We start from the raw sequence: 26,044 nt of genomic DNA on the forward strand, positions 1-26,044 counted from the left end.
GCAGGAGGAGGCCCCGCGGCAGGGTGCTCCAGCCCAGCCAGGCTCCTCCAGCCCCACCTCAGTTTCTCCTCCGGCTACCGTTGCCTGGGGGCCTAGGAAAGGTGGAAACCGCCCCAAACACGTAGAGAGCTAAAGATCTGTGGAATTTGTGGAAGCTGGTTTAAAGCTTGGTGAAGAAAGATTTGGTGCAACCCTGAAGGATTATTAGACTTTGTGTCTATCCCCAGGTCCATACAGGAACGGGGGCTGCCGAGGAGGTAATTATTAGTGTTTTCTCTTGGTTGCTCTTGCTTTCCGAAAGAGCTAAAAGATTGAGCGAATAAGCCAGCAACCCTGACAGCGCAGCATTTTTCCCCTTTAAAATTCGTATTTATTTTTAATTTCATGTATTTTTATTTTATTTTTTAAATGTTTTATTTATTTATTTCCAGGAGAGAGAGAGACAGCGTGAGCAGGGGAGGGTCAGAGAGAGAGGGAGTCACAGACTCTGAAATAGGCTCCAGGCTGAGCTGGCAGTCAGCACAGAGCCCGACGCGGGGCTCGAACCCACGAACCGCGAGATCATGACCTAAGCGAAAGTCGGACGCTTAACCGACTAAGCCACCCAGGCGCCCCTAATTTCATGTATTTTTAATCCATATCAAAATTCAAATAATGCAGATAAAATGAAAACCAATCCATTTCCTTAAGGTAAATGCTTATCTAGTCAATCCCAGCTTTATGGCATTTACAGCCTCTGGCAAAGGAATTATCCTTTGAACTTGGGAGACTCCGTTTCTTCTCAGATCACACACTCTTCGTTGGGTAGAAGCCACTGTTCTTCCAAGCGCTCAGGAAAGACTTCTGAACTGTACCAAAAGCATTACATGCAAGTGTCAAATGTAATTCCCACAAGTCAATGGAGTCAGGCATTAGGATTCCCATTTTACAGACGAGACAGGAGTAGGAAGGTTAAGTGGCCAAGGTTACCCAGTTATTAAGGGGTAGAATCAATATTCAAGCCAAGAGCTGGCTGGATCCAAAGCAGGCTCTTAACTAATTACTGTGTGATTCACAGATGAATAAAATATAGCTCTTGTATCTAAGGACTTTATAGTCTCTTTCTTGAGCTCTAGTTAAGGCGGCTCAACCAGCTGGCTGGGAACATTATGCTTCCTATTGTTAAAAAAAATTTCAAGTAAATTTAAAGATCAAATTGGCTGTATTTAAGGATTTATGAATCACACGGCATCCCATCTAGCAAACAGAAAAGAGCTCTGAGGAGCTGTACGAGATGGAAGGGCTTTTAGGCAGAAGGGAAGTGGAAAGGGAAGTTTTGAACAAAGGGTGGATTGTTTCAGGCAAGGTTACCTTTCTTTGGAGGAAGAGTTGGGGGGTCTATCATGCGGAAGGCCTCACTAGAGTGGATCAGATCATTCTGGTTAGACTGGCTAAAGGCACATTCCTGGGAGAGGCTGAAACCAATTAAGTCTTGATTGGCTGGGGGTGGGGGGGAGCAGTTTGAAGCCTATTGTTCTTTTCTTTTTTCCTCTCCAGCCCCTGCCCTTCCTCTCCCTCCCCTCTCTCTCCTCCCCTCTCTCCCTTCCCCTCTCAACTGACACCTGTGATCAAAATTGAAGCCATTGGCCTACCGCTCTGTACATCTCACAGCTTTTGCTGATCCTCTGTGTGATTTTCACAGGTCAGGTCATTTTTTTGCTCAATCTCTGGTATTAATGCAGGTTCACAATTTTCTAGATGGTCATTTCCTTCGCTCCTCTTCTGACGTCCCAGTCTTACGGAGATCATTTGCTGGGTGGTTAGTCACTGCACACCTGCATTTAAAGCTTTTGAGGGAACATGGTGTACTAGTGAGACCGCTGTGATTATTATAAGCAGAGTAATTCCTAGTGTTTGGAGTGGACTTTGGAGCCACGGTGTCCAAGACCCAACCCAGTCAAAATCAAGTAAGTCGAAGAAAGACCTCATTGAAGCAGTCACCTTTTACAGCAAATAGCATGTACAGTGATCTTTAAAATTTTTTAAATGTTTTACTTATTTTTGAGAGAGAGAGAGATAGAAAACAACGAGTGGGGGGAGAGGCAAAAAGACAGAGGGAGACACAGAATTGGAATCAGGCTCCAGGCTCTGAGCTGTCAGCACAGAGCCCAACACCAGCTTGAACTCATGAACCATGAGATCAGGACCTAAGCAGAAGTCAGACGCTTAACTAACTGAACCACCCAAGCACCCCAACTTCTGTAACTGTTTCAACTTCTCCAGAAGTGTTCATCCAGCACAGCAGGTGGTGGTGGCCACAGCACAGATACTTCTGGCTCAGCTGAAAGATAACTGAGGGCTATCTTATTATCAAAAACAAGCTTGGCCACAGAGTCCAAGGAATTTTCTTGGGCAGCTGTTGTTTTAGCAGCACGTGCTGCAATATTATTCGAGTTAAGGAGAGGTCCCTGATCATATTCTTATTCACATTTATTCCTAGCCAAAGAAGTAGGGACCTATGAAAGGAAGCAAATCCTGAATATTGACAGTTTCTCAGAAGGTCCTTTCTAAGATGACAGTGTACACTCAGGGGAGTGAGGTAACTTAGTTTGAATGTGAACGGTTAGGGGCACAGTTCGGTACCCTAAGAGGTATTACCCAACTCTCTGCCAGCCATAGCTCCAAGGAGAATCATAACCACCACAGACAAAGATAAACCATGTTGGGGCACAAACCATTCCAGTTAAGGTGATACCACCAGTGTGTCCACTCACAGGGATTATTGCATTTGCCTGTTCAAGCCAGGACTCAGTCAGATCTTCAGTGTATTTGGGAAGTAAATCTCCTAGCACACAATAGTTCTAAATACCTTGCAAAGATGGGTGCCACCACTGAAATCTTTTTGAGATTGGGGGCAGATCTGAGATAGGTAATCATGGGAATGTAGGTGTGCAAATGTACTGAGATTTACACAGATATTTGTGTCTACTTGGGTAAGAACAGTTATCATTGGTGAACGATAAAAACAAGGCACTAGATTTCTCGCCATTTGAGTTGAACTTGATAAGAGATTTCTAATCGGGGGGTTGTCTATCGTTGTGGTGACATTGGGAATAGAAGAGAAATTGGTCACAGGAATGACCACGAGGGTTTCTAGCATCATGGACAGACTGGAGTGTTTGATGAGAAGTTCAACAGTTTGAAAGATTACCCTCCTTAGCAATGGTCTGGGAGACATACATGATGGCACAGGCAATGCCAGAGTAAAGGAAATAAAGAGAAGAGAGGACTTCATGTTTATTTGAAATACGAAGTCTTGGTCTGGCATCTTGGGCGAAAGCAGGCTACTTATCTTTCTCGCCAGTTTGATTTGGAGGTTTCCAGTATCTGCGTAGGATCAGATGTCCCACAGGGCCTTCTTTACCTGTGAGATGTACACCCAAGCCTCAATGCCTTCTGGTTTCACGTCAGTGTCAGGAGCGCTTGGTAAGGACTTTTTTTTTTTTTAAAGCTTATTTGTTTATTTTTATTTTTTCTTTTTATTTATTTTATTTTTTTAATGTTTTATTTATTTCTGAGAGAGAGAGAGACTGACAGCATGAGCAGGGGAGGGTCAGAGAGAGAGAGGGAGACACAGAATCTGAAGCAGGCTCCAGGCTCTGAGCTGTCCGCACAGAGCCTGATGCGGGACTGGAACCCACGAACTGTGAGATCATGACCTGAGCTGAAGTCGGACGCTTAACAGACGGAGCCACCCAGGCGCCCCTTATTTATTTATTTTTGAGAGAGAGAGCATGCAAACAGAGCAGAAAGAGAGGGAGAGAGAGAGAGAGAGAATCCCAAGGAGTTTCTGCACTGCCAGTGTGGAGCCCAATGCGGGCCTTGATGCGGGGCTTGATTTGGGGTTCAATGGGCTCAAACTCACCAATCACAAGATCATGACCTGAACCGAAACCAAGTGTTGGATGCTTAACAGACCCAGGCTGTGATGAGCAGGACCCTTTGAACTGGGATCTGGGAAATCTTCTTTAACCTGTTGACGACAGGCTTTTGCATAAGATTTTAAAGATTTACAGTGACTGTTCATACTAGCCTGAGATAACAAGGGGTCAACAGAAAGTTATATACCAGTAAACACTGGTTGACTGGTGACTATCTTTATTTTATTTTTTTATGTTTTCATTTATTTTTTAGAAAGAGATAGTGAGCAGGGGAGGGGCAGAGAGAGACACAGCAAGCTCTGTGCTGACAACAGAGAGCCCAATGTGGGGCTCAAACTCACAAACTATGAGATCATGACCTCAGCCAAAGTCGGACGCTCAGCTGTCTGAGCCACCCAGGTGCCCGGTTGGTGACTGTTTTATATGGAGCAAGTTTACGTTTCCCAAAGAGGTCTACAAATAGAAAGATCAGAGGCAATACTTAGGCCAGGAGAGTCCAGTAGTTTCAGCAAGTGTAGAGTTTAAGTTTGAGCTTCCCATTCGTTCTCTCGACCTTGCCTGATGATTGAGGGTGGTAGGAACAGTGGTTTACAAACCAAGAGGTTTGTAAGGTCTTTGTTAAAGCTTGTAGTTTTGCCCGCTAGAGATTGTGGAAGGTATACCCCAAGTGGGAAACGTGTTTTTCAATTTCTTTGCCACTGTGAGGACATCTGCCTTGCGGCAGGGGAAGGCTTCAACCCATCCAGAAAACGTACAGACAATAACAATGACATATTGATAACCTATACTAGGTGGCAGTTGAATGAAGTCCAGCTGTGGGCACTCAGAGGATCCCCAGGGAGCTTTGAGGCTTCAGGGAATGAAAATAGTTTTTCCAGGATTATGGACCTGACCGGGCAGGCATTGGTGCAATTTTGTAGAAGTCTCCCCACAAATGTTTATTTGTAATGTGAATATCTTTCATTGCTCCTTGGCGGGTGAAGGAGTGCAAAAACAAAAATGGGATTTGCCAGGGAGCAAGGACGAACCAAGAGGCTGTCTTGGGTGCCCCATAGCCCCAACTGTGCATTTAATCTACAACCATTGTTTGCCTCTTCTGGTCTCTGATTCAGGAGCAGACTGTCGTCATGTTATAAAGACATCAAGATGGCAGAAGTCTGGCAGTGAGGGGCCAGGAGCAGAATGGGTTTTATACACATGTGCCACGAGCTCTATCGATCCAGTTGCTCCTGCCTTTGCAAGAGAGTCAGCCAGGGCATTTCCTGATGCTCAGGTCCTGTCTTTTTAGTGTGAGCCTCAGTTTTGATGACAGCAATCTGGGAGGATAAGAGAATAGCAGTAAGAAGTCATATACTTGTACAATTTTTAAAAAAATGTTTATTTTGGGAGAGAGCATGTGTGGGGGGAGGGGAAGAGAGAGAAAGGGAGAGAGAGAATCCCAAGCAGACTACATGCTATCAGTGCAGGGCCTGACCGGAGCTGATCCCATGAACTGTGAGATCATGCATGACCTGAGCCCAAATCAGGAGTCAGACACTTAGCCCACTGAACCATCCAGGCACTCCTACTTGTTGTACACTTGTTTTTAAAGTTTATTTATTTTGAGAGAGAGAGAGAGAAGGAGAGATGTGAGCAAGGGGAGGGGAAGAGAGAGGGGGGGAGAGAGAGAGAATCCCAAGCCGGCTCCATGCGTCAATGTAGAGCCCGATGTGGGGCTCAGTCTCACAAACTGTGAGATTATGACCTGAGCCCAAGTTAAGAGTTGGACACTTAACCAACTGAGCCACCCAAGCGCCCCAACTTGTACACTTTCGATTGGGGTACCAGTGGATGTAAGAAAACCTCTTTGTTTCTATAACATCTCCAAATCATGGTAGGACCCCCAAAGGCATACCTGCTATCAGTATAAATATTAACAGTTCATCCTTTTGATAACTGGTCTGCTCTGGTAAGGGCCTGGAGCCTTGATGGATGGATTTAGCTTGTGAGAAATTATCCTTTCAAGTAGCTCATATCAGATAGTAACAGCTAACCAGCTTGGAAAATCCCTTTCTCATTTTGATAGTATGACTCAGCAGCAACAAAATTAGATCAGGATTAGTCAAAGGATGTCTTGTGAAGCAGGAAGCAGTGTCACCAAATGGGATGTTACCACCTCCCAGTCACAGGGCTCATTTCCATCAGGCAGAGAGGTTGTAGTGCTGTGGGATTAAGGACAGTTGCAACATTTAAGATGTAAATTAGGTAGTGAAAGCAGAAGGGTCTCAGAGGAGGAGTCAGCTTGCACAGAGCAATGTTGAGTCAATTCAGAGTTAAGAAGACTTAGAGCAGGTGTGAAGTCTGTAAATACATTTCCTAAGGCTTCTGTGAACTTTGTTGTGGAGGCTACAGCCTTAAGGCAGTGGGATATAGGCGGGAGCATTGGAGTCCAGAAGGATGCTCTACCAGTCTCCATGTTCTTGCATAAGCACTTCCAGGACTTGACTTTCTTTTTGATGCACAAATAAGGTGAAGGGTTTTGAATAGTCAGGTAGTTGTACACAGGCGGTTCTTGTAGTGCCTGTTTCTGTCTTATCAAGGCCTGCTCATGTTTATCCTCCCAAGGCTGGGGTTCAGGGACTGACATTTTAGTCAGTTCGCAGTGTGGGGAAGCCAAGAGAGAGAAATCAGGAACCCATACTCTGCAATAGCCAGCCAGGCCTAGAGATCCATGAACTGTAAAGAGTAGGAGTAAAGGCAAAATAGATATTGGCTCTGAGGGTCTGCAGGGGATGAACAAAAGTCTGAAACAGAGGACCACCTTGAATCAGGTAGAACTCATGGCAAAAGGGTGTGTGGGTTTGGAAAAGCTGGGAAATGGAGAATAACTATCTTGTTTGTTTGTTTTAAAGATTCTGTTTTTGAATAATTTCTGTACCCAACGTGGGACTCAAACTCACAACCTTGAGATCAAGGGTCGCGTGCTCTACTGATTGAACCAGCCCGGTGCCCTGAACAACTACCTTGTTAAAGTTTCTCAAGTCCTGGGCAAATTACCATCCTCCCCATTAGGTTTCTGGACTGAGAAGATGGGCATGTTACAGGGGCTGGTACAAGAAATGATTAGGTCTTCTACTGCTGGTGTGAGGCCTTGTATGGCCTCAAATTTTAGTGGATGTTGAGGCAATTTGGGGCAGAGGTTTTGTTATGTCTATCTGAATTTTTATAGGCTCTGGACTTTTCATTCTCCTAATATCAGTATTAGAAGTAACCTGCAGAGGGGCGCCTGGGTGGCTTAGTCGGTTAAGTGTCCGACTTTCGCTTGGGTCATGATATCGCGGTTCGTGGGTTCGAGCCCTGCGTCGGGCTCTGTGCTGACTGCCAGCTCAGAGCCTGGAGCCAATTTTTCAGAGTCTGTATCTCCTTCTCTCTCTGACCCTCCCCTGCTCACACTGTCTCTCTCTCTCTCCTAGAAATTAAAAAAAAAAAAAAAAAAAAGCCTGCAGATGTTTGGGGCACCTTGATTACATCAGGGGACTTTGTTGAAATTCTTCCTCGTCAATGTCAAGGACCTTGTAGGGAACATAAAAGATAGGTTCAAGTTGGTCAGGAAATTCTAAGGTGAGGTCTGCAATGGAGGCAAAATGTATTATCTCTTTTAATTTAGAAAGGAGATCTCTACCTAATAGATTAACTGGGGCTGACTCACACAGAAAAAAGGGATGTTTTCAGTGAAAGGTCACAGAGTCATTTGTACTGCTTGAGATAGAAACTCTCTCTGAATTTTATTAGAAACCCTTACTATGGAAACCTTCTTTTCACTCTGAGGGATTTATTGTCCTATGAGAGTGGGGTTTAAAATAGAAAGTGTAGTGTCAGTAGCTACCAGAATTTGGCAAGATTTCCCATCAGTTTTAATTTTAGTTTCCCATAGGCTGCTTCAAGGGATTACTGGTAGCAGTTTATTGGAGGGGCCCTTGGAGTCCCATTGACTCTGGGAAGGAACCATATGGGGGCCTCCTTTGGGAGCAGATATGGGGGCATTTGAGCTGATGTGGAAGAATTTGTATCCGGCCTTGGAAGACAGTCTCTTTCTGGCGTCCCAGTTGATTACAACTGAGACATTGATTTCCGGACCAGTGTTTTGGTAATGGCCCCCTAGGAGGCTGTAATGCTGGAGGCCCTTGTCATTTTAGGTCTCTGGCCTTGGAACTGTTGTGGCTATAAGGCCCATGGTTTGGTGAACTTTTGGGGCCTTCATGGTCTGCCTTCAAAGTCCTTTCACAGTGCTCAGCTGTGTTCATGACTGTCAGTCAAGCTGGTGGCTTGCCATCTTCTTTTCTGCGTTTTTATCAATCTACTAATCTCAAGAGATAATCTGTTTATAAATAGGGCAGCTAGAGCAGGATGCGTGACTTAGTTTATTGTTTGGAACCTGGAAGCTGTAGGAAGAAAGCCCCCATAAAAGTCCACCATAGGTGGGGTGCCTGGTTGGCTCAGTCAGTTAAGCGTCCGACTTCGGCTCAGGTTCTTGTGGTTCGTGGGTTCGAGCCCTGCGTCGGGTTCTGTGCTCACAGCTCAGAGCCTGGAGCCTGCTTCAGATTCTGTGTCTCCCTCTCTCTCTGCCCCTCCCCTGTTCGCACTCTCTTTCTCTCAAAAATAAATTAAAAAAATAAAATGAAAGTAAAGTCTGCCATAGGTACATCTTTCTTTTGTTTGCCTGTTTGAGTAACAAACCAATCAATGGTCAGTGATGACTCTAAGAATGGCTTTTTGTTTTTTTTCAGATTTTTTATTATCTTTAAGTAATTTTTATGTCCAACGTGGGGCTCGAATTTACAACTCTGAGATCAAGGGTTGCATGCTCTACCCACTGAACTAGCCAGGTGCCCCCAGAGTTGGCTTTTAAAAGACCAGTTGCCACATTGCAAAAGCATGGCAAGCTTTTCAGTAGGGGAACATACTAAAGACCAAGGATCTCTGATATCCTCAGGGGTTTGCCATTTTGTTTCCTGCATCTATTTTTGGGCTTCACCCAGCCCTCCCTTTCTACATGTGTAGAAACTCACAAAAATCTGGCAGCCCGGATCATAGGCCCCAGTGATGATCCAGATTCTCCAAAATGCTTTGGGGGATCCTCTCTACGGTTAGGAAATTTCTTTAACTATGACTCTTAGTTTGGCCTTTGACCAAGGAGTGAGAGATACCTAAGGAGATTGCCTGCCATCTCGAGTGGCTTTATCTTAAAAGGGAACTGTTAAAAAATTTTTTAAATTGTTTATTTATCTTTAGAGAGAGAGACAGAGACAGAGTGCAAGCAGGGGAGGGGCAGAGAGAGAGAAGAGAGAGAGAGAGAGACAGAATTCGAAGCAGGCTCCTGGCGCGGAAGCCAACTCAGGGCTTGAGCCCACAAGCTGTGAGATCATGACCTGAACCAAAGTTGGACGCCCAACCGACTGAGCCACCCAGGCACCCCTAAAAGGGAGTTGTTTAATACTCTCTTCAGAGTGGAAAGGCAATTCAGACAGAGAATTAGTAGAACATGAGGACTCGGGTAAAGGAGAGCGGGAGGGAACAGTAGGAGGCATGTCAATCTTACTGTCTTTTGTTTAAAGTACCTCTTGTGTCTTTAATTTTTCATTATCCTTTTGCGACGAACTTTTTAATGAAGCAGTTTTGAAATCTCGAAGCCTTAGGAAGCTTCAAGATTTTAATTAATTAATTAATTTTTTAAAATTTTAATTTATATCCAAGTTAGTTAGCGTATAGTGCAATAATGATTTCAGGAGTAGAATCCAGTGATTCACCTCTACGTATAACACCCGGTGCTCATCCCAACAAGTGTCCTTGATGCCTTTTGCCCATTTAGCCCATCCCCCCACCCAAAACCCTCAGTTTATTCTTTGTATTTAAGAGTCTCTTATGTTTTAAGCTTCTCCCTATTTTTATTTTATTTTTGCTTCCCTTCCCTTATGTTCATCTGTTTTGATCTTAAATTCCACACATGAGTGACATCATACGATATTTGTCTTTCTCTGACTAATTTCACTTAGCATAATACACTCTAGTTCCATCCACATTATTGCAAAAGGCAAGATTTCATTCTTTTTGATTCTTGAGTAATATTCCATTATATATATATATATCTTCTTTATCCATTCATCAGTTGATGGACTTTTGGGCTCTTTCTGCACTTTGGCTATTGTTGATTGTGCACCTATAAACTTTGGGGTGTGTGTGCCCCTTCAAAACAGCACACCTGTATCCTTTGGAGAAATACCTAGTAGTATAATTGCTGGGTCATAGGGTAGTTCTATTTTTAATTTTTTGAGGAACGTCTACACTGTTTTCCAGAGTGGCTGCACCAGTTTGCATTCCCATGAGCAGAGCAAAAGAATTCCTCTTTCTCCACATCTTTACCAACATCTGTTGTTGCCTGAGTTGTTAATATTAGCCATTCTGACAGGTATGAGGTGGTATCTCATTAAGGTTTTGATTTGTACTTCCCTGATGATGAGTGATGTTGAGTATTTTTTCATGTGTTAGTTAGCCATCTGGATGTCTTCTTTGGAAAATGTCTATTCATGTCTTTTGCCCATTTCTTCACTGGATTATTTGTGTTTTGGGTGTTGAGTTTGATAAGTTCTTTACAGATTTTGGATACTAACCCTTTATCTGATATGTCATTTGCAATATTTTCTCCCATTCTGTCGGTTGCCTTTTAATTTTGCTGATTGTTTCCTTTGCTGTGCAGAAGCTTTTTATCTTGATGAGGTCCCAGTAGTTCATTTTTGCTTTTGTTTCCCTTGCCTCTGAAGACGTGTTGAGTAAGAGTTGCTGCAGCTCAGGTCAAAGAGGTTTTTGCCTGCTTTCTCCTTGAGGATTTTGGTGAATTCCTGTCTTACATTTAGGTCTTTCAACCATTTTGAGTTTATTTTTGTGTATGGTGTAATGGGAGCTTCAAGATTTAAAATCGGTATCCCATTCCATTTATTTAATTCCGAAACCGTTGTTTTCCAGTGCACTTCTTAACTGAACAGTCTTGTCTAATTGGAACATTCCTCATAATGGCTAGATCATTCTAGTTTGTTTTTAGTAAGACTTTTTGCCATTTTTGTAGATATCCACAGTTTCTGGGACTATAGTTCTCAGACATAAAATAAACAAGGGTGCCGGAAGGTGGTGTGTTCAACTCTTTAGAATTTAAAGTTCTCCTTTTCCTTTTCCTTCCTGCCCTTTCCCCCTCCTGCTCTTCCTTCTTGTTAAGTTTTTAGGTCTTTCAGAACCAAGGCAGTATCTAAGAGGGATGTGCCACTGGTTTAGAGATTGTGTGGTGTTTTACAATCTATCTTCATTGCACAGAGATTTTCTTGAGGTTGGTGGGTAACCTAGTGTCAATCCAACTCATTCTATGACCAATTTATCTTAACATAGAGTCTTTGGGTTACCTGGAAAGTGCTTTAATAGCTTTTCAGTGCTCAGCCCACTATCCAGTCCCTTCTTGGACATTCTACTGCTCCCTTCTTTTTATATCCTTACTCTTCCCCAGTAGCTAGTGAGCCAAGCACCCACCTCCACATCATCTTTAAGCATTATCACAACCTCTTAAGGGAAATATGTGATTTAAAAACGTTTTTCTTAGTGTTTATTTATTTTTTGAAAGAGAAAGACAGAGGCAGAGTGTGAGTGGGGGAGGGGCAGAGAGAGAGGGAGACACAGAGTCTGAAGCAGGCTCCAGGCTCTGAGCTGTCAGCACAGAGCTCATGAACTGTAAGACCATGACCTGAGCTGAAGGTCAGTCACTTAACTGACTGATCCTAATTTTGTGATTTTTTAAAACTTTTTTTTACCTTTTAATGCTTATTTATTTTTGACAGAGATAGAGAGGCAGAGAGAGAAGAGGCCAGAGTATCCAAAGTGGGCTCTGTGCTGACAGTAGAGAGCTTGATGCAGGGCTGGAATTCATGAACCGTGAGATCATGATCTGGGCCACAGGTGAACACTTAACCCGTTGAACCACCCAAACGCCCCAAAATATATGATTTCTTAGGTAGAGACTGGCTCTCCGTTCGCCGAATCCATATCCTCTTTTCCTCTGGGCACACACATGAACCACATTTCCCAGCCTTCTTTGCACATAGATAACTTTGGCCACAGAATGTAATGGCACCATTTCCAGGCCTAGCCTGGAAAAACCTCCCTGGAATGAACACTCCTCTTCCCTGTTCAACCAGCTGGATGCTGAAGCCTAGGGGCTGTTGGAAGCCAGCACTGAGGACAGAAGACCTACTCCCACTCCATTAACTTGGGTCCTATAAGGGCTGTACAGAGCAGAGTCCTGTTTCTCCAATCCAGGAAGGTCCACAGGGGATTCTTACAAGGGAGCAATAAACTTTTGTTACAGCAGCTAGCATTAATAACTAATGCTATAATAACCTAATACCCTCCAACTTTACAGAGGAGATTAAGAAACTTGCTGAAGAGGTGCGGTGCCTGTTTGTTTAAAACACCTCTCACTAGACGTGAAATGTCCTGGTGAAGCCACTGGAGAATTCCACAGCGGTTCTGAACTGCACACTCCTCTAGGAGGTTCACGCAGCACTGGTCTTTGCACTTTGCACTTTGCAGCAGTAGTCTTCAGGGCCATGGTTGGGTGTGGGCTAATGTGCCACAGCAGTGCCACACTGGGAACGATGCTCGGCGGCTTGCTTCTCTTTTCCGTTTTCCCTTTCCTTGTCAGGCCAAGTGCTGATGGACAGCCTGGTGCCCAGATAGCAGAACGCTGTGACAGCTTTCAGCACTTGGGCGCTGATGGAAATCTCCGCTTGTGGCTTGGTTTCCCTGGCGCATGACTGCGGTCTTCTTCAAGCTGAGCCCAGCATGCTTACACTGCAGGAGTTTGCAGTATTTGCAAGCCTTTTTGCAGATGCGCTTCGGGAGTGCAGACATCAGCAACCACTGGATTATAATCAAAAGGTCTCATCAAAAGGTTAGCCTGGAGAGGGTGGGGCATCTTTACAAAGGGCCAAGGGAATAGGGAGGTTAAATGTGTAAAAGAAAGTCTGAAAGGTGAACTCCAAGGGTTCAGTGGGTCCGTGAAGCAGACTTTCAAATATTCTGTCTTGATTTATTTGAAATGACAATAGTACAACGTGCTTGTTACAACAGTCACTGTAACAATACGGAAGCATGCCAAGTGAGAACACTGAGTTGTGCTTGCATCCCAAGTCTCCTCCTCCCAAGTAATTTACCATTGGTGGTAGCTGGTGTGCATCTTAGAAGTCTGTCTGTCTGTCTATATTTATTGATTTAAAGATTTTAATTTTAGTGCGCCTAGGTGGTTCAGTCAGTTGAGTGTCTGACTTCGGCTTAGGTCATGATCTCACGGTTTGTGGGTTCAAGCCCCACGTCGGGCTCTGTGCTGACAGCTCGGAGCCTGGGGCCTGCTTCAGATTCTGTGTCTCCCTCGCTCTCTGCCCCTCCCCCACTCATGCTCTCTCTCTTTCTGTCTTTCTTAAAAAAATAAAGCTAAAATATTTTTTTAAAAAGATTTTATTTTTAAGTAATCTCTTCACCCAACATGGGGCTCAAACTTACAACCCTGAGATCAAGAATCACATGCTCCACTCATAGAGCCAGCCAGGTTTAACCCAAAGTTTGCAACGCCTTGAATAGCTTGTCAATCTAGGCAGTATCGGCTAGTTACAGTTAATGTTTCTCAAGCTTTTACTAGGTGCCAGGCACTGCTCAAAGCACTTTTCCTGTCTTCTCATTTAATCCTAAAAAAAAAAAAAAAAAGAGCCTTGATTCTGATACTGCACACCTGAAGTACGGAGGGGTTGAGTAATTGCCCCAGGCGACACACTGGGTGACTCAGAAAGCCAGACTTGGAATCAAAGGTTTGGTCATGTTTGCAGCCAGTAAGTGGAGCGAGTTACAGAATGGGGTACATTCTACATAATGGAACCCAGTTATTTTAAGTTTAGGAAACTGGAAACAAGGACATTCAAATATGGACTCTACTGTGTTCCTGTCTTCCCTGGGCCCTAGTGATTTCAACTGTAAAATATGGTTAGCAGGACAGATGTTTCTGGGGATTGGTATTAATGAGTTGATGATTCTAAAGGGTCGTGTAAATATCCAAAATTATCCCATTTATCTGAAGAATCAGCTTACTTTCATTTGTGTTCCACCTCAGTGGAAGAGTTGTTAGAAGACAAACGGCTGCTGAGGTAACTTTCCTGCTTGTATTCGGGATAATTTAATTCCCTATATGTTAAAGGCTGTTAATCTTTGATTTTCACTTTTCCCAGCAGATACAATGGCTCCCTTTTGGCTTTCAAAACACCCTATGACTCCGCATAATCCACTTTGCAATGATTGCTCGAAAGTGTCCTGTTTAACTCAAATCTTTTTAACTCTAATTTTTTAAAGAGAAAATTATTTTGTACTTAGCAGTTTATATCTCAGCAAGATTTTTACTGTACTGTTAACCCACTGACAATTTTGCTCTTCTGCCACTAAGGGGCGCTGTTTCATTGATTTTTTTTTTTTTTTTTTTTTTTTGAGGGGGCAGAAGTGGAGGGGGCTTTAGCTGAAGTCCCTTCTGTGCTGTTATCTGAGTCATTCAAATTTGGCCTTTTATATACAACCATTAAAATGCATCCTATTATTCGAGACAGACAGAAAAACACATAAAACAAGAAACCTTAGTATTAATACCTTTATCCAAGGAACTCAAAGGTCTGGATGCTCCAAAATTAATTACAAACTAAGCTTCATTGATTAATACAGAAAAGAAAAATAAAATCCATTATGTCTTGAAGCAGACTAGAAAAAAATTCAGTTATATGGGTAGCCATTTCTAATTCAAAAATACAAACATTACTATTTGTCATTTATTTTTGTTTTGTATTGATGTTATTTGATGAAATTAAATTTTCATCCTTCTTGTAGGATTATTATTACTAGTAGAATACCAGTCATGGTATATGGTTATTTCATTGGATGAATGTTACAAGGAATTTTCCTGTTCTTTCACTATTTTGTTACTGCATATGTGTAAGTTTGGGAAAGTGGATTCCATTTTCTGTTTTACAAGGATGGACTATGAATTCTAAAGCCTATTTATTTATTTATTTATTTTGAGAGAGAGAGAGAGGGAGAGAGAGAATCCCAAGCAGGCACTACACTGTCATTTATGGAGCCTGACACGTGGCTTGAACCCACGGACTGTGAGGTCACAACCTGAGCCAAAATCAAGAGTTGGCTGCTTAACTGACTGAACCACCTAGGCGCCCCTAAAGCCTTCCTAATTGCAGTAGAAACATTGTGAAAAACTGGAGATGAGAATAAGAAGTACTTAGCAATGACCCTAACCTCCAGGAAACCTTTCAGGTTGGGGATAAATATACATAAAGTATATTTATATACATAAAGTTCAATTTAACCTTTATTATTTAATAAGGAAAAGGCATATGGAGCTACATGTTCACATCTGGTTCTAAAGGAAGAAGGATGAGGGCTAAAATTTAAAGTTACATTTATACTTAATTTCCTTTACGTTTTGGGTCAGAGCAAGCTCGCTCCGTCTGCTTGTAATCGATTTCTATTGCCACCTAACAAATTACCACAAACTCTGCAACTGAGAAAAAAAACACCACTCATTTATTGTCTCACAGTCTCTACAGGTCAGGAGTCTAGGCATAGCTGAATTAGGTTCTCTGCTCAGGGTCTCTCCAGACTGACAAGAAGGTGCCAACTGGGCTGATTTCTTTCTGGAGCCGGGGTCTTCTTTCCAGCTCACATGGTTACTGGCAGACTTCAGATGCTTGCATTTGGCGGGTGAGGCCCTACTCTCTTGCCGGCTGTTAGGCAGAGACTGCTCTCAGCATCCAGAGGCCCGCGCAGTTCCTTGCCATGTGGTCCCTCCATATGCCCTCTCACACTTGGAATCTTCTCACCAGAAGAAAGCAGTTCCTTTTAGGGCTCATCTGATTCTGTCAGGCCCAACCTGAGGATAGTCTTTTATTTTAAGGTCAGTTAATTCAGGAACTTAATGGCCTCTGCACAACCCCTTCACAGCAGCATTTAGATTAGTGTTAGAATAACCTGGAGAAGGTGCGAGTACACCAGGGCTCAGGAATTGTGGGAGCCATCTTGGAGTCCTGCCTGCCTGTTGTAGTCCATTCAGGCTGTTATCTAGCAAAATACTACAGACTGAGTAGCTTAGAAGCAATAGGAATTTATTTCTCATAGTTCTGGAGGCTGAGATCAGGGAGCCAGGAGGGTCCCATGAGGCCCCTCTTCTGGATTGCAAACTTCTCCTTGTATCCTAATAGGGCAGAAGGGGCTAGGGAACTCTCTGGAGTCTCTTTTATAAGACATTAATCCCGTTCATGAAGGGTCTACCTTCATGGTTTAAGCATCTCCCAAGGATCCCACCCACCAGTATCATCTCGCCTTTGGGGATCAGGATTTCAGCATATGCGTTTTGGAAGGACACAAACAGTCAGACCCTAGCTTTATCATAATGATTTATAATGAATCTTTGAACTCAATAAATTATATTTAAAACTATGTAAGTATCTGAGAGCAGCATAGATGATGTTCCTAAAAAATAAGAGAACAAAGACAGTAATCCAGAGGCTATACAAAACTTATTGAGTGATATAGACAATGCACTGCTGCCTTGGTTAATTCAGGCTAAGGAGGAAAAAACTCTACCAATACAAACCCACATCCTATTAATCTTAAGTAGCTCCTATTTATAGTGGGCCCAGAATCCCCTCAGGAATCACTGCATGGAGTCCAGCCCCTTCTGCTAACACAGGGTCAGCTTGGAGAAGGTGGTGTGTCTGGTGGTGGGGGTGGGGGGGTGTCATGTGGGTAAGAGCCATCTTTTATTTCCCCCTGAGTTCCTACCTAAGAGGAGTGATATTGTCTCCCCCAGATTAGGGTCCTCTCTTTAAACCCCACTGTGATAGGTGATAGGAGGCTCTGGCATTTTTTTAAGATTTAGATTTTAGATGTAAAATGTCATCATCATGGGTGTCATCCATTGTGGAGCTAGCTGCCATCATCAAACCTGGGAGAGTGGCTGCTGGTATTTGCTGCCTTCTTCCTCACAGAATTGTGATGAGGTCAGAGCCATGATTAAGGAAGCTTCTCTGATTTCAGTGTTTGGGTGGAATAAAGCAAGAGGGTTTTCTTCCTTCCTTCCTTCCTTCCTTCCTTCCTTCCTTCCTTCCTTCCTTCCTTCCTTCCTTTGTTTCTTTCTTTCTTTCCTGTTAAATAAATCTGACGTTTTAAAAGATATCATTAAAAAATATTCTTCTGCCCAAGAGAGAAAAGGCTTGAATCTTCAATATCTTTCATTGAAACTATAAGGCTCTTGTTATGCTTACCATTTTAGCCTTCAAGGCCTTATCTTTTCTGGCTTGGAGAACTGAAGGCGTTTTGATCCTTTTCCAGTTCTACAAACAATGTTCTTTAATCAGCTTGAGACATCACTGTTGATCAGAGAAAAGCACTTCCTCCCTCCCTGAAGCGAGGCAGCACCTGCCAATCCCCCTATCCAGAGGCAAGAGAGAAGGGCTGTTCTTTGAGCCCACAGAGCACTGTTATTTCAAATGTACATGAAACCATAGAAAATAACCTGAAACCCAATGCCCTGTTAGTAGATGCAGGGCGTAGTGGCATTTATAGACCTAAAAGCAAGGCCATGGACCCACATATCCACCAAACAGAGTTGTTAATTTATGGCTAGTATGATATTCGTGATATTGGAAACATGATGTTTCATTTCCACTGGCATTAAATTCACCATCTTAGTGAAAATATAAAAAGGATAAATAACTAAATAGGAAGTAGAAGTGTATTATTAGTCATATTGTTAATTACTACTGAGCAGGCTGTAATAAACCACACTTTCTTCTTTCAAGCTTCTGGCTTTAAGCTTTCCTCCATTTTAGCATAGGATACATATACAAATGTGTAGGATAGGTACATCACACATACGGTATGTATATCACATCTATGTAAAATCAGTTATGATTGTCTGGGTTCTGCTGCAGCAACAAATAGCCCTCAAATCTCAGTGGTTTAAAATGACAGAGGTTTATTTTTTGTTCACACCCTCACCAAGAGACCCAGGCTGAAGGAGGCTCCTTGTAGGGCTTCTGTAAGCCCTTGGCCCTTGAAGCCTCTGGCTGGAAATGATTCAAGTGACTTCTGCTAACACATCACTAGCCAAAGCAAGTCACTTGGTGAGTTCTAATGGCAAAATATAGAGAGCCAGAATGGAGCTCATGACAGACAGACAGACACATTTTGTATATTTTTTTAATGTTTTATTTATTTCTAGGAGAGAGAGAGACAGCGTGAGCAGGGAAGGGTCAGAGAGAGAGGGAGACACAGACTCTGAAACAGGCTCCAGGCCCTGAGGTGGCAGTCAGCACAGAGCCCGATGCGGGGCTCGAACCCATGAACCATGAGATCATGACCTAAGCGAAAGTCAGACGCTTAACCGACTAAGCCATCCAGGCACCCCCAGACAGACACATTTTAATGTGGAGGCTGTAAGTTGCAAGGGGTGGGGGGGAAGGCAGATAATTTCTATTTTAGCCAAGTGAAGAGAGTCAACTTTGATTCATCATTGTAATATGGTTACATCAGTAAGTTTAGAATCAGTGAAAACAAAGATGTAGGCTATGATCAGAGAATATATTGCAGTCAATGAGAAGGATAAGTCAGATCTTTCTGTACAGACATGCAAATATCCCCAAGAAATACTGAATTTACAAAAGAGTGAGTAGCTGAATATGACGATCTCGTTTATTTTAAAAGACACAAAAATATATAAATATGTTTGTGTATATGTGTGTGTGCGTGTGTGTATGTGTGTGTGTTAAGTGCATAGAAAAAAGCCTAGAAAGGTTGTTACCAAAGAGCCACTATTCACAGGGAATACAGAGGGATTTGTGTGGCGTGTAGGGGACTATCACCCTTTTCGCTTTACATAATCCTGCATTGTCTGAATTAATTACATCCATTTATTCATGTATTACTTGTTGTATTCGTTTCCTAGGGCTGTCTTAACAAATTACCGCACACTTGGCAAAACAGAAATGTAGTCTTGGAGGCCAGCACTCTGAAATCTGTCAAGACCATACTCCCTCTGAAGGCTCTTGGGAGAATCCTTCCAGCTGCTGGTGGCTATTGGCATTCCTTGACTTGTGGCCACCGTCACTCCAGTCTCTGCCTCCACAGTCTCATTGCTTCCTCCTCCTCTGTGTGTCTCCTCTGTGTGTCTCTCATAAGGATGTTTGTCATTAGATTTAGAAGCCACCTGCCCCAAATGAACTCATCTCAAGATCATTTTTCCAAAGGGGGTCACATTCACCAGTTCCAGAGATTAGGATGTGGACATATTATTTTGAAGGGAAAGGCAGAGAGCATCATTCAATCCACTATGCTTGTATAATGTGAAAAAAAATGAAAGTGAAAAGATTGAAAAAAAAGAAATCATTATTCACAGTGATTACTTCTAGAAGGAAAAACTTCCAAGTTTTCTAGAGTGAACTTATATAACATGGATAGTCAGAAAAAGAAAACAGTCAAAATGATAGAGCAATACTAACAACCACCATCACAGTAAAAGCAAAACATGGTCCTAACTTGCACAGACCTCGATACATCAGAAACTTAGTGATGGAGCCCAGTGGGGGGCTTAGATTGAGGGTCAGGGGCCCCTGCGTCAGCCGTAGGTTCTTAGATCCCCAAAGACATTAGCCTTCTCTCATGTGAGAGGCTTAACCTAGGAACACTGGCCGTGAGGAGCCACCACCCACCTCACCAGAAGAGGGGAAATACTTTCCTGTTGTTGGCTTGTACAAATTAAAAAATATGTATGTATTTTTTCCCAAAGCAGCAAGATTTTTGAGTGGAGGTTGTATGGGCCAGTTTCAGCTCACAGATGTCTTTTTTTTTTAAATATATAACTTTTATTTTTATTTGAGAGAGAGAGAGAGCACACATGAGTGGAGGAGGGGGACAGAGGGAGACAGGGAGAGAGAGAGAGAGAGAGAATCTTAAGCAAACTCCACACTCAGGGTAGAGCACAATACGGGGCTTGATCCTACGACCCTGGAATCATGACCTGAGTGGGAATCAAGAGTCAGTGCACAACCGATTGAGCCACCCAGGTGCCCCCACATTAGGCGCCCATAATGTCTTGTATCATGTGCACTGTTTATAAAATAATTTCAAGTCAGTGGCCAGCTGTTTTCATATAAACTTTTGGTCTTGGCATCTCCTTATCTGCTGTGTGGGGCATACATTCTTCTGTGACAACCATCCGCCGGAGCTGTGGCTGTTCCCTTCAGGTGGGACATGCACAACCCAGTCTCTATCATTCTGTGTTTTCCTGACCTGACTCTCTTCACTTGCATTGTCCACTGAAGGCATTTGAGTTTGCAAACCCCTGATGGATAGAATAAAACTGCTTTGTGGCATTATAGTGCAGTACATCATGGGTTAAGTGGGCTTGTGCACCCTCTTGCTTCTAGGGAAAGACGTGTTCTAAGTTCCAAATAGCCAACAAATGAACTTGAAGCACACAACCTGTTCATAAATTGGCGACTCCTCTACTGTGATGTTTTATAGTCTGCCTAAACAAGTAATGGAAAATGCATATCCATATATGCACTCAGATATCAGAAATTCAATTCCACGGGCTATTTGGGAATGAAGTTTCAAAATTCTGCAGAGAATGATTATGTCTTCCAAGTCTGCATACAGGGGTGTGGGTGTGTGCACCCATGGGAGCACAGATGTGCTTTCCCTCCACTTGACCAGAGCCTGTTCCAACCCCAACTGTGGGGGTTACTAAGTCATGAGCCCAAGGTAGCTTCATAATTTTGGGGTTAGAACCTGGGACCTCTACAGAATCTCTTTGCTGGGATGTGCCTTGACTCACAGCAAGTGTTTCCAGTGAAGCTTCTGAATTTTTCTTTTATTTATGTATTTATGTATTTAAAGTTTGTTTGCTTATTTTGAGAGTGAGAGCAGGGAAGGGGCAGAGAGAGAAGAAGAGAGAGAATCCCAAGCAGGCTCCACGCTGTCAGTACACAGCCTGACCTGGGGCTTGACCTCACAAACCAAGTGAGCTGAAACCAAGAGTCGCTCAACTGACTGAGCCACCCAGGTGTCCTGAAGCTTCTGAATTTAAAAAAGTTTTTTAAAATCTTTATTTTTGAGAGAGAGAAAGAGAGAGAGGGAGAGAGGGGGGAGAGGGAGAGGGAGAGAGAGAGAGAGAGAGAGAGAGACAGAGTGCAGGCTCTGAGCTGTCAGCACAGAGCTGGACACAGCCGTGAGATCATGACCTGAGCCAAAGTTGGATGCTTAACCTACTGAACCATCCAGGCACCCTTCCTTGTAATTTTTTTAATGTTTATTTATTTATTTTGAGAGAGAGAGGGTGTGTGTGTGTGATTATGGAAGGGGCAGAGAGAGAGAAAAAAAGAGAAAGCACAATGCTGGGCTCGATCTCATGAACAATGAGATCATGACCTGAACTGAAATCAAGAGATGGATGCTTACCTGGCTGAGCCACCCAGCTGCCCCAGGAAGCAGTCCTTTTCTGTAATTGCCAGAACAGGTTGCTGATCAAGACATTCATGGAGAGAATGTTCTTCAGGCCTTCCCCTCTTAAATTGGTGAGTAATTGGTGAACACCTCCTCTGTTCGGAACACTAGGTTAGGACAAGAAAGTTGAGACCTGAACAGAGCTTGCAGACCAAAGAGCTTTCAACCTGATCAGGAAGTGGAGACACAAAGAAGAGGTGAGACATTGAATTAAAGCTCAGTGTCATGTAAAACAGAGGAGTTGCCACAGGTAATGAACCATAAATAGCCATGTGGATGGTGGAGACCCTGAGTGTATTGAACGTACCTTCAGAGAAAGGAAATGCTGTTTTGGGCCAGGTGATGGCTGAGCAATAGAGCTGGTAACTGAACGGAGTCTAAGCAGGGCAGAAAGCGGAAACACCAAGCAGACATGTGACAAGGGGAACATGGAAGGCGGCTTGGGCCATGGAGAGTTAGGTCAGAAAGGCTGAGACAGCAGGACCGTGGAGGGACTTGAATGACAGGATACCCAGTCCTGGGCTTTGTTGCCTAGACAGAGGAATGATATGATCCAAGTAGTACATTAGAAGATCAATCTGGAGGTGATATCAGAATGGTCTGGAGGTAGAAGGAAATGAGAGCAGGAGGGAGGCCAGGAGGGAAGCTCCTACGGAGGAGAAATGGCTTAACCTTGGATAGGCCGGAGGGACTTGAAGATAAGGGATAGATGAGGAGAGTCTTAAAGGGCTTGGTGGCAGACAGGTTGCAGTGAATGGGGAAGAGGAGGAGGAGCAGCGACAGCATGGCGGACGAATGACTAGGTTTGGAGCCAGAAACCAGGACGGCTGGGGAGCCATGGGCTAAAAGACCCACATGTGGTAGACTTCCCACTGGCAAGTGCCAAGAGGAGCGGACTGACTGGAGTCCCGTTCTGAGGCCCCGATGGGGTGCCCCGATGCGATGACCCAGCTCCAGTGCCACATTCTCAACTGCCTGTTGGTGGTTCCCACGCACACGCATTCATCTCTTTACTCACGCTCGACAGGCTCAACCACAGTAGCCACAGAGGACCTGTTGTGGACCCCGAAACCCTTGAAAGACCTCCAAACCCCTCATGCCTCCTCCAGCCAGTGGCCACCAGTCTCCAAACCAGCAGACCACCTATCCTGTAGCCTTGCCTGGTCGAGTGTTTTGTATCTGAACGATTTGAATGACATGGAGTGTATATTCTAGCCTATGTCTCCATCTTTAGGAAGGAAGGCCCACACCTCTGAAGCTCAACGAGCTCTTTTTTAATTTTTTTTTTAATGTTGTATTTATTTCTAAGAGAGAGAGAGAGAGAGAGAGACAGCGTGAGCAGGGGAGGGTCAGAGAGAGAGGGAGTCATAGACTCTGAAACAGGCTCCAGGCTCTGAGCTGGCAGTCAGCACAGAGCCCGACGCGGGGCTTGAACCCACAAACCGCGAGATCATGACCTTAAGCGAAAGTCAGACGCTTAACCGACTAAGCCACCCAGGCGTCCCAACAAGCACTTTTGACTGCTTCCAGGATCTACGACTCCTCACTATCAAAAAGTCCTATTTATTTATTATTTATTTATTTATTTATTTATTTATTTATAGAGCAGGGGAGGGGCAAAGAGAGAGATAGAAGCAGAATCCCAAGCTGACAGTGCAGAGCCTGCACAGGGCTCGAATTCATGAACCTGAGATTCTGACCTGAGCTGAGATCAAGACTCAAACACTTAACCAACTAAGCCACCACGTGCCCTCCCCCGCCCTCCAGGAAGTCCTTTAAAAAAAAAATAGTTTCTTCATTTTTAAGAGAGAGACTGAGCATGGTCAGGGGAGGGGCAGAGAGAGAGGAAGACACAGAATCTGAAGCAGGCTCCAGACTCTGAGCTGTCAGCATAGAGCCTGACCCTGGGCTCGAACTCATGAACTGTGAGATCATGACCTGATCCGAAGTCAAACGCTTAACTGACTGAGCTACCCGGGTGCCCCCGGAAAGTCCTTTCTTATGCTTACTTTCCATTGCTCACATGAAGCTTTGACCTTCATGATGGAGTTCCGGTGTGTGCCTCCATTCGACTAGGCCCCCTTGAAGTCTATGAGCTCATGTGTTTATGGGGGGGGGGTGGATAAATCAATTAAATTGAATACCAGCAGTGACATTATTATGTTTCCACTGAATACTCCTTAATTATTGCAAAGAAATGGCACCCTGGCTGTTTGGGATTGTTGCTAAATGCACAGACAGCATCCTCAAGCCACGCCTATACTTTGGTACAATTGAGGATGTATTCAGAGTCAACCCGTCCTCATTCCTTTTTATTCTTCTATTCCTTTGTCATCTTCGATTTTCCCCCGTCGGGCATCAAGTCCCTTTTCTCTGCCCTTTGTGTCCCCTCCACTTTGATCCGCATCTCCCCTCTTTGCCCCACGACCAGTCTGTATTGATACTCATTCCACAAGAATTACCCAGCCCATTTTGTGGTGGAAAGCCTGGACTGGTGACTGGTGCAGCTGTTGGAATATATAAACGTGACTCTTTTTCAGGTAGCCTCTGAGATGCCAGTCTTAGCAGCCTCATTTTAAAAACTATTTATATTCACAAAAGTCTATAATAGCATTTTTATTGTGTACGCCTGTGATTTGGGAGCGTGTTTTTCCCCATGCCAGTTTCTTATTATCGTTCAACACTGACTACAGCCTTAAATGATAATGAAAACAGAAACACTCTTTTTAAAAGGCGATGACTGCTTTCCACGTCCTTTCGTATATATGTGCTCTCCTGCCTGAAGGGGCTGGTTTGGTGTTAAACCGTCCACCCCTGACTCCCTCAGAGCCTGGGTTCATATACTTGCAGCACAGACTCATTCTTTTATGCTTCTGCAGAGAATAAATTGAATACCAGGCTATTTAGTGTGTGGGTGTCTTTCAGAGGAGACCTTAAAACCCCAAGGCGTCCTGTGGCCACTGGGGACATTGGAATACATGTCTTCCCATCCTTGACTTTTGGTTCCAGAACCCGGCATGGCCCCAGATGTTACTCGCCTTTGAAGGGAGATGTTTATTTGGGCCTTTCTTCCCTCGGTTCTTGTTTCTTTGCTTCCATGATGTGACCTGCTGCCTCCACTGCTTAGTTTTCCAGGGTATTAAAAAAAAAAAAGTAACAAAACAGTTGCCCTGAGAGTCAAAGTGGTACAAATACAAGCTTGTTATCTGTATTTCATTATTATGAATAAGTCACCAACTCTCATGCCATGTGTATGATTGATTTGCAATTATGGGTTACATTTTACAGCAGCTCTGAATGGTATTCTCCCCTGGCTGTTCCTTAAGCCAAGTCTGGAAACCCCCGGGTCACATGAGAAAGGGTGGATTTTATAGACTCCACCGTGTTGTTCATTGTTTTGTTTTGTTGTTTTTTTTAACCACAAACCTAGATATTGGATCTGTAATTATACCTTCCGTTTGCCATTTGATGCCTTTTCAAAAAGGCTTTACATGTTTTTGTGTTGATTCTTATAAAAATGCCTTTGGCACAGGTGGTGTGGAGACTATGGCCTGATTTTATAAGGAAGGAGATAAAGTGAGGTCCTATGACTTGCCCAAGTTCTTACATCCAGTCGATGATGGACCTGAGGCTGGAACTAGGCTTCCTGATTTCAGGGTGTGTGGTCTTCCCGTGGCCACTGCGTTTGTAACAAATTCAAGGCGGATTGGTCTTACACACAAGATTTCATCTGATCCACAACAAAGGATGAGCAGGTATCATGTTTTTCATCTTTCAGATCAGAAAGTAGAAGTGAGGCCGGGGGTGCCTGGGTGGCTCAGTGGGTTGAACGTTGGACTCTTGATTTTGGATCAGGTCATGATCCCAGGGTCATGGGATCAAGCCCTGACTGGGGCTCCATGGAGCCTGCTTGAGATTCTCTCTGTCTCTGTCTCTGTCTCGGTCCCTCTCTCTCTCTCCCTCTTCACCTCTCCCTTGGTGGCTTGCATTCTCTCTCTCTCCAAGGAAGGAAGGAAGGAAGGAAGGAAGGAAGGAAGGAAGGAAGGAAAGAAAGAAAGAAAGAAAGAAAGAGAAAGAAAGAAAAGACAGGATTTGACCCAAAAGCTCCAAGCCCATTGCTCTTGCTGACACTTTTTGCCGGCTGATTAATGATACCACCACTCATTCAAGGGCCTTGGCCAAAAATTAGACTCATTCTTGACACTTTTTTTTTTTAATGTTTATTTTATTTTTGAGAGAGAGTGCAAGCTGGGAGAGGGGCAGAGAGACAGGGGGACAGGGGATCTGAAGCAGGCTCTGTGTTGACAGCAGTGAACTCAATGTGGGTCTAAACTCACGAACCATGAGATCATGTCCTGAGCCAAAGTTGGATGCTTATAACCGACCGAGCCACCCAGGTGCCTGACACCTTCGTTTCTTTGAGCCCATATATGAGCCATGAGCAAATCTTACCGATTCTACCTTTGAAATATATCCCAAATCAACCATTTCTCACCACC

The 26,044-nt window shown here is 43.8% G+C and overlaps 1 long non-coding RNA gene across 1 annotated transcript; it reads left to right on the top strand.

Annotated features, from left to right (window-relative positions):
• Positions 1-7: 7 nt before the first annotated feature.
• LOC120222502 lies at positions 8-19,143 on the top strand. The gene is made up of 3 exons (XR_005526063.1): positions 8-257; positions 3,344-3,465; positions 18,988-19,143. It is a non-coding gene; the product is annotated as an uncharacterized LOC120222502 (long non-coding RNA).
• Positions 19,144-26,044: the final 6,901 nt, after the last annotated feature.

The sequence above is a fragment of the Hyaena hyaena genome, unplaced genomic scaffold, assembly GCF_003009895.1.
Source record: "Hyaena hyaena isolate Hyena2069 unplaced genomic scaffold, ASM300989v1 scaffold_15, whole genome shotgun sequence".
NCBI classification, from domain to species: Eukaryota; Metazoa; Chordata; class Mammalia; order Carnivora; family Hyaenidae; genus Hyaena; species Hyaena hyaena.